Here is a 14,449-nt window from a genome sequence, read left to right as displayed (position 1 = left end):
GGCAGCATTTTTCAATCTAGGGTCCTCGATTGTACTCTTGTGGTCCCCTTGTATTGAACATAGTCCAAAAAAAGACAGGGAAAATAAAAATAAAGTATATTGTGTATTAAATACTATATTTGAGAATCTCGAATAGGTAAACCGAAGTTGATGGATGTGCTGCCGAATGATTTCTCCACTCACACTGAATTGTAGTCCCAGTTCCTCACATGTCTGGCTACTGTTCGTCTCGATTGCTGCCTAAAGATTTTCATTTTGTACATATGTTGGTTTTCCGGCACGTTGTGTATCTTGGAGTGTTTCGTCACCGTCCTTAAACTTGTTAAACCACCGCTACACGCGTCCGCGTCCGCGTAGTCACGACACCCTCACCAAAGGCCTGGCATATCTTCCGAACCGCTGAAGTGGCGTTTGACCCCAGTTTGAACTCGTACAACATACACTCCCTTATCACGCTCTATGAGGTCCTATATTCATTTTGTCCTTACGCAAGTTGACGGTGTAACTGAACTGTCAGAACCAAGTAGTATGTTGGATATACCCACATCAACAACTGACCTTCGCCTTATTTCCATTCGCATTCAACTCACGGTGTGAAGGCCAATTGAACACAGACCGTGATAAAAGGCGACAGAGCTTTCTTGGTTACCTTACGTCATTAGCACTCGAAGCCTATAAAAATTAAAAACATAAATTTTCTTCCATTAATATCAATATAAAACTAAATAAATTATAATTAGGTTTAATGTTATTGCCTTAATATGGTAGACTTTCCAATCAACCCATTGTATAAAGTTATCGTTAAAATTTGTAAATAAATGAAGAAATACACATACATGCATCAACACACACACACACACACACACACACACATATATATATATATATATATATATATATATATATATATATATATATATATATATATTAGTCAATCAATAATAATGGAGTAAATCTTCCCCCATCGATCAAAAGCAACATGTTTCTAAAAAGATTTAGGAAAAAATTCCGATTTTAATGCAACATTCGCATATTGCTAAATGATAAGGCAATAAGAACCATTCACCCATTCATACTCAGTTACTGAGGCAAAGTATGTCAATAAGGAAAATGTGAATTTACTCTCTCTCTTAATATATACAGTGCGTTCCACGAATAACACTAAGGACCTTCTAACGAAACCAAGGCAGATAGAAACATTAAATCTTTTGTAACCTTCAAGGGACATAAAAGACAACATTACACTGATAAAGAGAACCACACAAGAGGTTCGATCAAGGGGGTTATGGCGGGTAACTACAAAATTTTAAGTAGCAACCCCCACCGTGTTTTATCTCGTTTCAAAGGTAATCACGTGTAGAGACCAATTTTGGAAACTACATGTCGCTAGCGTATCCCTATTTAACATGGCGGCCATCCGTAAAGTACGGTCGAAATACGTTCAATGCATAACACTAATGCCCGCCTCCTGAAGAAACCAAGGCAGATTAAAACAAGAAACCTTCTGTAACCTTCAAGGGATATAAAAGACAACATTATGCTGATAAGGGGAATCCTCCAAGAGAAGGGCATAAGGGAGTTATGGGGGGTAACTACAAAATTTTAAGTACATCGTTTCAAAGGTAATCGCATGTAGAGACCAGTTTTGGAAACTACGTGTTGCTAGGGTGTGTCTATCAAACACGGCGGCCATCTGTAAGTACGTCGAAGTACGTTCCATGCATAACACTATGGTCCGTCTCCTGAAGAAACCAAGGCAGATAGAAGCATGAAACCTTTTGTAACCTTGAAGGGACACAAAAGACAACATTATGCTGATGAGGAAAATCCCACATGAGGGGGGTTACGAGGGGTAACTACCAGTACTTCGACCGTACTTACGGATGGCCGCCATTATGGATAGAGACACGATATCGACAAGCAGTTTCCAGAACTGGTCTCTACACGTCATTAGCTTTCAAACGAAGTACTACACGTTGGAGATTGCTATTTAAAATTTTATAGTTATCCCCCGTAACCCCCTTGAGCGCACCTCATTGGGGGTTTTCTATATTAGCATAATGTTGTCTATTATGTCCCTTGAAGGCCTTGGTTTCTTTAGGAGATGGGTCTTAGTGTTATGCATGGAACGTACTTCGGTAGTACTTTACGCATGGCCGCCATGTTGGATAGGGACACGCTAGCGACATGTAATTTTCAAAATTGATCTCTACACGTGATTACCTTTAAAACGAAATACCACACGGTGGGGTTGCTATTTAAAAATTTGGAGTTACCCCCGTAACCCCCTTGAGCGTACATCATAGGGGGGTTCTCCATATCAGCATAATGTTGTCTTTTATGACCCTTGAAGGATCTAAGATTTCATGTTTCTATCTGCCTTGGTTTCTTCAGGAGACGGTCCTTAGTGTTATTCGTGGAACGCACTGTATATGGGTGAGAAGACAAAATCTCACAGTCGAAACATCGCCCTTCAAAACCTCGCATACCCAAAACCTCATGGGCCAAAGTCTCGCCCGGTCAAAACCTTGCGAGATGAAAGCTCTCCATAAAATTTACTCAATGAGTTTCTTAATATTCAATTCCATATTACAAATAATAATAATAATAATAATAATAATAATAATAATAATAATAATAATAATAATAATAATAATAATAATAATAATAATAATAATAATAATAAGAAGAAGAAGAAGAAGAAGAAGAAGAAGAAGAAGAAGAACAAGAACAAGAACAAGAAACTTAAGTAACATGTTTACCTTAGAGCTAAAATATTGAAGGGTTTAAAATGAATGGACATATAGATTAAAATAAACCCACAATCTCGAATCCTTGGGTCTGAAGTCTTGGGTGGCTAAGAGGGCGTTGACTATACTGAATAAAACAACCTACAAACTTCACATACGTGTTCAAGACCTCAATCCAAGAAGAAAGTTTATCTTTGACTTTGGTCGGAAACGCTTAATTATGACTATAGGGCTAATTAAAGGTAATTAGTGGAGTTAGTCATAGAGTGCTTATACTGAATGAAACAACCATTAAACTTCACATACACGTTTTGGATGTGAATACAAGGAAGGAAAACAATTATCTTTGGCTTTGGTCGAAAAGGCTTAATTGAGGCCAGGCGAGATTCTGTGTCGTGAGATTTAGGACCGCGAGGTTTTGGCCAGGGGAGATTTTGGAACACGAGGCTTATATTATATATATGAAATTCCATAGTTTACGGTGGCAGATTTACGGAAAGGGAGAAAGTCTCTCCCGATCTAAGATTCGAGATTAGTGCTTCATAATTTATTTATTTAATTGTCTTTTGTTACAAAACAACACTTTCAATTATTCATTATGTATTACCTGACACGGATTTACTTCAAATGTACCTTTAGCAGGTTTTCTGTTGATAGAATCGCAGAAGATATTAAAGTTTTACTTATTTTATCTACTTCAGACTGTAAGTCAACACTTTAAAATCAACTAGCTATACCTGCGTTATCTACTCAGCCCATCATTCTGTTATGACAATGAATCTCCTTCCCACGTGCACGTCTCCTTACTCACACAAGTAGAAGATAGGAGACTCACAAAGTAAGTGAATTGATATGTATAGATGTTGGAATGAGTTTGTAGCAAATTTGTAGAAGTAACACGATATCAAGTAGAAATATTTTTTCTAATAAGTCAATATCCGTCCGAGTACGCCTCACTGCGTCTTTTGAGGCCTTTGAAGTTGCCAGCATATAATAGGTTTTGCCATTCAGATTTTAACAAAGCGCCTGCAATATAAGTCAACCCGCCATACGTAGCTTCTTTACTGGTTGCCTAACACCGTAGTTTCGGAATACAACAATGTTAATCTTATGGGCTCAAAACAGCCTCTAAAATGTTGAATAGAACGATAACGATGCGATTTTTGAAAATTTGAATGAGAACTGGACAATCTACACAAAATTTGGAATCGACCAGTGAAAACGGCACGTTTCTAGCACTGGTAGTTTTCGAGATCTCATTGTCGAAAGGATTGCGGACAACATATCAACCTAGCATTTTAATATATAGACTAGCTGAACCTGCGCTCTCTACACAGCGCATCATTCGCATATACGCATAAATCTCCTTCTCATTCCTCACAACATATGTACATGTCCCTTTACAGACACAAGTGAAAGACGTCTTGATAAAAAAGAAAAAAAATCGGCAAGGGGTATCATAAAGGGGAGATTTTTTCGATTATTTTTTCTCAATATCTCGCACCGTTTGCAAGGTTTGTGCCTACTTCCGGTTGGAGTTTCTAATTCATGTATGACCAGTGTTTTCTTTCTTCTTGCATGCAGTATATAATAAGCAAATACATTACATATACAATTAATTATAATGTCAGTTATATATGGTGTTCATTGGGCAAAACATTCAAAAAATAAAGATTTATCTGACAGTGTTAGACTCGAGAAATGGTTGTCCTTCCTTGGCCATGAAAAAAACGCCTGAGACATATACAACCCCAATATACATCAATGTGGTGTTGGAATGTATAACGCATAGGATATGGTGCTCTTTTTTTTTTTTTTTTTAATTTCAACGCTTCCAGTGTATCCTAAAAAATGTAATAAAGGAATAATGGCCGTGTTTTTTAAAATATTCAATTAGAACTGGACAACCTACGCAAAATTTGCAATCGATCAGTGAAAACGTCATCTTTCTAGAGCCTGTAGTTTCGGGGATCTCATTGTTGAAAGGATTGACCACAAACATATAAACGTCCTGGCACAATTCACATGCATTGATTTTAGAGAAGGCTTATTAAAATACAAAGGTTTTGAACATTAATTTTATATCATAAACTTTATTGAAAAAGATGTAGTTAACTAATTTAGACTATTTAAAGTACAAATACATAAAATGTTTGTCTTTGTTAAACGTGAAATCACAGATAACCGTAAATGAAAGATTTGAAACCTGAAGTTATAGGTTGGATCTCGGGCACTTTTAATTGCTATTTTAATAGATAGAACTAGCTGAACCTGCGCTCTCTACACAGCGCACCATTCACATATGAGCATGAATCTCCCTGTCATTCCTCACAACATATGTACATGTCTCTTTACAGAAACAAGTGACAGACTCCTTGATAAAAATCGGCTAGGGATACCACAAAGGTGATTTTTTTTGACTATTTGTTTCAATACCTCGCGCCGTTTGCAAGATTGAGCCTACTTCCGGTTGGAGATCACGTATGATCAGTCTTTACTTTTTCTTGAGTGCAGTATGTAATAAGCAAGTACAATACATACACAACTAATTATAATGTCACGTCACTGATATGTAGTGTTCATTGGGCAAAACACTCCAAACTAGGGATGGTACCGAGACCGAGACGGACTTTTATATACCGAGACGAGACCGAGACCGAGACAGACCTCTATAAATTGAGACAAGACCGAGACGAGACCTTGGTCAGTCTCGAAAGTCTCGGTCTCGTCTCGAATATTTACAGCTATTTTCCCTTTACTCAAAATTTGTTTCGTTACTGTGTGAGATAATATGGGAATGGTTGACTGATGTACAGTGGCGTATTTAGAGGGTAGGTGTCGCGCTCAAGCCCCTCCCGAAATAAATTTCTGATCATTTTTTCGTATTGCACATACAATACAAATGTTTGTTACCGTTCCCCAAGCCTCCCCCGAAACAATATCCACTGCTGTTGTATATAATCTTCTCTCCCTCTCTCTCTCTGTCACGGATCCAGGATATGATCAAGGGAGGGGCTAAATCATACTTTGCCTCTTTATCCAGTGTAAAGCAGGATTGAAGATAATTGTATTCAGTGTAAACCTGAGCGTTAAGGGGGGATATAGCCCTTCCCTTGGATCCGCACCTAGATATATATAATTAAAAATGCTGAAAATGTGTACCATGTTGTGTGAAATATTGAAGGGAAAATTCTTCCAGATACTCTGTAATACCACTAGATAAACAAGCAGTGTTGCCAACGCAAAATAAAGTTCTATTTTTTCAAACTGCACTATATAAGGTATTACATATTTCTAATTTAGATATTAAATAAAACCACAATACCACATATATTATTCAGTGTAACAAAGCACAATACAGTATCACCAACATCAACATTTTGGAGATCTACAATAACTCAAATGGCATAGACGGTGCAATGCGCATCATTTGTATCTTATCGTCAAATACTATAATCGTGGTATAATGTATTTCGAATGAATGAAGGAACAAAGTTACCAGAAATGGAAAATTTGACTTTTTCTAAAGACTACTTCAAAAACGCGCTGACATATCACGTCTAATCATGTAGATGCTTCCAAAAGACTTAAGAGATCATAATGTCATTTACAACAATTGTTATTTCAAACCGTTTCAGAGATAGCAAACACATGGATAGTAATTGTTATACTGCTTAAAATAACGTATTTGTGTTAAATTTTTATAATGATTGTTGCTTCAGTTTGCTACTATAACATTACAACAATAGTTTTTGGTGGTTTTAATTACAAGTCGCAGTTCCATTATTTTAAGTAGTGTTGTCAACTTAAATAAATTGCTAAATAATATTCTAAATATATTGCAAATAACGTAGCTAAACTGTAAAATATTTTAAAATTACTCGTAATTTGTTTTATGGTGCAAGAATGTTTTCAAAAGACGATTTTTTTCGTAGTCTTTATAATGTTAATGTCAATGTCAAAGTTTTGGTTCCAGCAATACGTGTAAATGCAAATTGTAACTAAAAAAAATTAAACGGGACTGATAACTTTTCAGTAACCCTAATTGTTCCCTTAAGCCTTAATCCTGATGTACACAAAACCATGGTTAATTAAAAGTTCTAATTACACCCTAGTTAGATTTCACTTGTTTTAGTTTGACCACCGACTACCTCAAACTCAATCCATACCATATAGCTATATGCAATTATTCAAGGACTTACAGTTAGTAATACACATTGTGTTGATTTTTGGTTTGGTTTGTTTTAGTTTAATGTCCCACGATTATGCTAGGGTGTCTAAAGGAGACGTGGAGCTAATGATTATAATGGAATCCGAACCACTTCGGTCGTTTAACTGTACCCCCACCGGAAATCGAATTCGGGACCACGCGAACCGAAGTCAAGGTGCTAGGCACTAGACCAAATGGAGGTCCTCACATTGTGTTGATTTAAATCATTGAGTCAGTGTTGTCAGATTCGAAGATCAAAAACTAGCGTGGCTGTGCTCCAAAAGTAGCGGATTTGAACTATTTGTAGGCCAAATATATACAGTAGAAATGAATTATTTAGCAACTAATGACTGGTACTAATGAAATTATTTTTTAACATGGACTGGAAAATGTGCTGGGCATATTGCAAGAAATTATGATCGATGAATAAAAACAATTCTAGACAGGATACCAGAGATAAAAACAGCGTAGAAAACATCCTTGTACAAGAAGGTTTGACGAAATCAAGGACAACTGGGGAGTAACCTGAAAAAGAATTGCTCAAGATAGATAGTTGTAGTGAAGACTTGCAAGGATCTTCATCCAGCAGTGGGTTGATAATGGTTTATTATGATTATGGTCATGATTTTATTATATCTGGACTTCAGAGATAAACTAAACCAAGACATAATTTCGTAATTTTACAGGAGAAGCGAAAAACCGGTTCCTTAAGTAAGGCCTATAGTACTGTTTTTCAAACTATACTAAGTACTTACAAAGTAATAAGATGCTTTTAGATTTACATTATTACCACTAGAAAGAACATAGCCTATTAAAAAAGTATTGTTAACTCAATTTCGACCAAAAAGTGACTTAGCATAGTCTATCTCTAAAGTTCATACATACTGTACATACATACATACAAACACACACACACACACACATAATATATATATATATATAATCCAAAATTTAACGAAATTCGTACAGCGAAAAAAAAATATTTTTGATTCTTCATATTGCACCAAAACTAAGAAAATTAATAGAAAAGAAAACTAGAAAGTTAAGAATCACTTGTTTTGTCGGGACAGAGAAAATAGATACATATAGCTCGAATTACCTATATAGACTACTTATATAATATGTATGTCCATGTTTCGTAAGTAATTTTCAACCAATATAAAATTTCAACATAATGAACGCACGATTAGTGTTCTCGAATTAAGATCACATGCACCGGTGAGAGCTCAGGAATAAGCTTAATCTATGTTACAGCATTGGATATATGCCTATTCAATACATTACGACCTTATGAACTTGTATAAAAAACAAAATGTACTTAAAGTGAGACCGAACTATACGAAACATCGGACTTTGAATCTAACTTGTTTGGTGATCCAACCCGAGACCACAGATAGCAAAGATGAGTACCGTAGCTCCCTCCACAAGGTTAAAGAATTTCCTGTTTTAAAGTTTCAATTAAACACTGATATGTGAAACGGTAATAAAGCATTTGGTCAATTTGAAACAAAATATAATGTAGTAATAATTTACTCCATTTGTTAAGATAATGAACGTTATATTCTGTTTTTAAAATGACAGTCAAAGCAGAATGTATTGGATAATAACTGAGAAATTGTAAAATTTCAAGTTCGGCGCGATTAAATACATTCGTGCTGCTATTGTTGCGATATCCGTTAGGAGATATGTATAGTACTGGAGTTAATTTAATAGAGTTTAATTGTATAGGCAGTACTGAGGCTATTTGAAACAAAGTCTATTGCTGAAAGTGAAATATGGGTTACCATTATTGCTTTATCCCAGGTATGTTATACTCACTGATGATTGAAGCTGGAACACACACATGGAAAACATTAGCGCTAGCAAATTAGCTACGAAGAGGTACATCACACCATAATTCTAAGTCAAGAATGAAGGCAAAAAATAAGAAGCGGAAACGACAGACTGTACGATAATAATACATTCACAATTTTAATTTCACACTATTTATATCGAGACTTTCGAGACGAGACCCGAAACGAGACCGAGACTTGGCCTTCGAGACCGAGACCGAGACCGAGACCGAGACAAGCATCTGTTGACCGAGACGAGACCGAGACCGAAATGGCGATTTTTGACTCCGGTCGAGATCGAGACCGAGACCGCTACATATCAACCTAGACGAGACCGAGACTGTATCTCGTCTCGATACCATCCCTATTTAAAAGTAACATTTTGTTAATTTTTGCGCTTCTTGTGTGTGTGTGTGTCTGTGTGTATTTTTAAAGCTCTAGCAGTGTTCTATTTAATTTAGTGTTACTTAATTGTCTTAAAAATTCAAAATATTTTAATCCTATATTCTTCATCACAGAAAAATACTTAAAAATGTAAAACAAATGCATACAATACCATGATTCTTTGTCTAGACAGATTAATTGTATTTTATTTCAATGGGAAAAATAATTTCGGTTTACGAACAGCGTTCTGGAACGGATTGAAATCGTACTCCAAGGGTCCACTGACACGGGCGTCCCTGGCGGGGAGGGGGCGAGGGGAACGCGTCCCCCCAATATTTTGAAGTACAAAATATTCATATTTTATTGTAATTTAATTTATTTACTAACGACAGAATATCATATAAATAATAATAATTATATTTATTTAGAATATAATATTCAGACTGTGAAACGATTGTAATCGAGTTCTTGATATACCTTAGGGGGTCCGTGAAGGTAAGCAGAAAGGTAACAAAAGGAATCGAAGTTAATAAACAGGTTGGGCTAGGTAGTACCATTTAAATCACTTTCTTCGATACCCCCCCCCCCAAATTTTACATGCCAGAGACGCCAATGTCCACTGCTATACATCAACTAGAATTTATTACATTCTAACCTGAGTATGGTGGAAGAATGAAGTGTTAATCCACCGTTTCTGGTTAGAGTATTCCTTATTCGGTTGTTTCGTTTAACGTCCGACTATTATGCAACGAGGCTAAGGGAGATGGCGATAGTGAGATGAAAGACAATGTTAAAATGAAGAAAGTGGAAGGAAACGGGAAAACCCCGACAACACCGATGTACCCGGTGTATGCGCACCACAAAACCCACTTGATGGGGACTGGGATGGAATCAGGGACTCCACGCAACAGAGGTGAGCGCTCTACCACTGAGATACAGTGGCCAATTAAGAGGAATAATTTATTAGTGTCACTAAAACTAATAAATAATGAGTGTTGAATTCATTTATGTCAAATTATTTTGATGTAACATAGAAAATGAATATGAAGCAACAATTTTGGTAAGAAAAATGAGTAAAGTGTATTCGATTTTTTTTTAAGTATATCTTAAAAATAATACATCTAGTCACTCGTGTTGCCGATCATCCGAGTTTTGACCGGACACTTCGGTTTTACTGTCCGTTGTCCTCTTCACTTATCTGATTGGACACCTCTCGCTGTGTCCTTTCATTTAGTTGAATTAAGCGTATATTTTTCTGCCAAATTTATGCTTTGTGGTTAATTAATTTCATAATTAAATTAAAATTGAAAACAATGGCCGTAATCCAAATTAAATGAACGTTGAGCATCATATATTATTTCCCTTAGCAAACTCTGGAAAGATTTTCAACAGGAAGAAACACATATGAACTGATAAGAGAAACAGACTACTTAACTTCTGGTGTATTTTGATATCTAAACATCATGTATTGTACTTAGAGATTAATCAAGAAAGATAAGAGCTAAGAGCTTAACTTATTAGTAGTAGTAGACCCTAGTAGTACTGCTGCTACTATTACTACTACTAATAATAAACGCTAGTAAAGACAGTAAAGAGGATCACGCGACGAAGTATAAGTATGGAAATATGCATAGGCACCGTTAATGCCACTATTACCCGTTAAAATGTTAACAGATTGACTCCGTTAAAGAATTCGGTAGAGATAATCGTCCTAACTGTATATTGCAGAAAAAACAGAATTTAAAACTTTCACATCTGTTCAAAAGCTATCGTATGGAGTAGCGAATAGATGGATAGATGGGCGTACTAACAAAAGACTAACTCATGTCTCATTGCGTGATTCTGATAAAAAAAAAGAAAGAAAAAAGTTGTCGATTGGGTATTCCAATATTCACATAGTGGCTGCACAGACTGCTGTTGTTTTAAAACCTTGCACAGACGCCGCTGCGTGGCGCTAGTACAAGTAAATCCACACTGAACAACTGCTGAAACGCGACCTCTAAAACCATACTTGAGAACTAAGTCGAGGCAATCTTAGAACAATTGAACCAGTGAAACTGGTGATAGTGGTGATGGTTGTTGTTGTTGCTGTTGTAGTAGTAGTAATAGTAGTAGTAGTAATAGTAGTAGTAGTAATAGTAGTAGTAGTAATAGTAGTAATAGTAGTAATAATAATAATAATAATAATAATAATAATAATAATAATAATAATAATAATAATAATAATAATAATAATAATAGTAGTAGTAGTAGTAGTAGTAGTAGTAGTAGTAGTATAGTGATACCTGGATACTAGTGGCTACGGCCAGTTCCATCAGTGACGTCGTTACAAGGGAGGATGGGGGACCGGACCCCTAAAAATTGATTTTGATTTATTCATTTATCATTCATTCTCTGAGATAATATTATTATTATTAATAATAATAATAATAATAATAATAATAATAATAATAATAATAATAATAATAATAATAATAATAAGAGACCCTAATAAATAATTTAATATGATCAAAGGAATAACTGAGGTCATTGTCCCTGATTTTGCCTCTTTATTCCATTGGTGCCCTAATATTAAAACATAAGTTGAGTTGATTTTGAGTTTAACGTCCTTTTCAGCAGCGAGGCTATATGAGACGGGACCTACTGATTAACGTGGAATCCGAACCACATGAGCTCCCGCCGGGAATCGAACCCGGGTCTCCCACGCCAATATTAAAACATATCCTGACACTTGAAAAATTGTTGCTGTAAGATCAATTCCAAAAATATGTGGAGATAGGATAAGTGATTTTAGACCTATTTCTGTAAAGAATGTTATATCTAAGAATTTTGAAAAAATAATATATAAATTAGGGATGGCCAATTCCGGAATTTTTACCTTTCGGAATCCGTAAAGTAAAGTCGAAAAAGTCTGGAATTTGGAAAAATTCTGGAATTTAGAAATTTCCGGATTTCGAAAAAAATCCGGAATTCAGAAAAATCCGGAAATTTTCCGAAATCCCGAAAGTGAAACTGAAAAATCATCAACTCTAGGAAGTAACATCTAAACTGTCTCACCCCTTTACGCAGCAAAACATCAAAAGTGACCCTTATCATGCAACGAACATTTACAGGCATCTATACATATTCAAAAGACATCTTCATGAAGGAAAAGTATTTAAATAACTAACAAAGACAAATGACTTAATCCTTAACTCAATACAGCCATCTGCACTGAGGAATCAAATGTGTTCTAATGTGAGATAAGTGGGAAGACTTAATGGCGCTAGTTTATTTTACACTTACCGCGAAGAGACATAAAATTAGTTAAGCTGTGCCACCACCTGTTGTAATTTTATAAAAGTTAATTTCAATTCACAAGTCTTTTACACCTTCAACTTCTTTGGATTTGTTGGTCTCCCGAAACATATAACCGTAAGAGATGTTCTGGAGGAGATTTTAAGAAATGAAGATTACGTGTATCTCCAATAAATAGAGGTGAATTTATGCTTAACAGCATCGGAATAACGTTGTTTCCACGCTGCCAAATTCCAGGATAGTAAGTAGATCACAGCTGGTATAAGAGTAATGTAAATCTTATAGCAAAATACAAATCCTATAAAAAATGAAGCTATATTAGACAGGTGACCAACTTAAAGAGGCTGCCAAGTTAAGAGGTTTTATAAATACTATAATAAGGAAAGTTATACCACCTTTGTCTTCTATTTCGCTTCCTCTTCAAAATGATTTTTTTGTAAATTTTGTAAGTATGACAGTTTAACAAATTGAGTCACTGTTTCACGCCCTTAAATCTCATTTAATCTTAAGGCATCGTCAAAATCACTTTTACTGAATTCATTTTTTTAAATTAGGCACTTTAGAACACATGAACAACCTCAGTAATAACTTTATTCCAAATTTTGTTTAAACTTCCCGGAAAATGACAATTCCCCCATTTAATACAAATTACTCAGAATTTTATTATATTTCAAGTTAGTGTATAATATTTTCTTAACATTACGTATCTCACATTAAAGAAGAGATCAAACGGTCAAAGGGTGGTATATCACACATTTAACTAATTTTTACATTTCAGCTGCAATGTTTCTTTCTTTTTTTTAAAAAAAAAATCACCACCCGGAAGTCAGTACATATTATAGCCCATTCCCTTAATTATTGCGTAATGAAATGTTACATAATATAATTATTGTACCATAAGATAGAGTTATTTTTCAGCTACAATACAAAACATTGATTCTATTTGGTTGCGGCTTCTGATATCGAAAAAGATAACATATAAAAGAAAATATTTGATTCGTTTCACAATGAGCACACGAGATGTCACTTGCTATTAGATCTGACTAGAAGTGCTCAGTTTTATGAAATGTTTATTTGTATGTGTAAAGTATTTTAAAGTAACGATCTTATTGCGAAATAGATATATTGTTTGACCGTTTTTTGTGTTATGTTTCACATTTTATTTAAATATTAATTTACATTTAAGGAAATAGATTTTGAGAAGATACTTGCGCAGAACGCCATAATGGGTTGTTGGCAAATTTGCACCTTTAATTCCTGGATTCTAGCGTTGGAGTTCGAGAAGCGGAACTTAGCTGTGAATTGCGGTAAGGGTCGAAAACTAATTTCTCCAGTAAGTATCCAAGCAGAATTCCATGATTACTTCCTTTATTATCTGGCACCAGTAAACACTCGACACTACCTGGCAACGCCGCACTATTCAAGCAGTGTTTAGCATATCACCGAGAGCACCTAGTGATCCTCCACCTTAAAAAAAAACAAAGAGGCGACTTAGAAAGTGCTCGTACATTGTGCATGTGCTCCAAAATTGTGTGTCTATAAATTCACTCAAATACGCCAGAAGTTATATAGTATACTTCAACTTATTAGCTACTTTCCCTATATTTCATGTGCACTTTGCATCCCATACCCCTGTTCTTGTTAATAGAATAATAGTATGCATTTGATAAGTTGGTGGAAAGAATTATACATTGTAAAAAATGTCATGGGTAAATTTACAAAAAACGGTGCCAATCTCTTTGCCACTCCTCTATGTAAATCAATTTACACCTACAAAGTAAAATTACTAATATGAAACGGTGTAAAATTACATTTTTTTCAATAAAAATATCATATTTTCTTATAAATTTACTGTAAATTTGTAAAAAAAAATCCAGCAAATTTTGTAATTTAATCTAAGGAAATGTATATCAACTTAGAAAATGAAGGGTAAATGATTTTACATTGATGTTTGGCAATTTAATTACAATTTTTTT

Source organism: Thermobia domestica, chromosome 10 (assembly GCF_964235325.1).
Source record: "Thermobia domestica chromosome 10, izTheDome1.hap1.1, whole genome shotgun sequence".
Lineage (NCBI taxonomy): Eukaryota > Metazoa > Arthropoda > Insecta > Zygentoma > Lepismatidae > Thermobia > Thermobia domestica.
The sequence above is the reverse complement of the archived record's forward strand: the minus strand, read 5'-3'. Positions refer to the sequence as shown.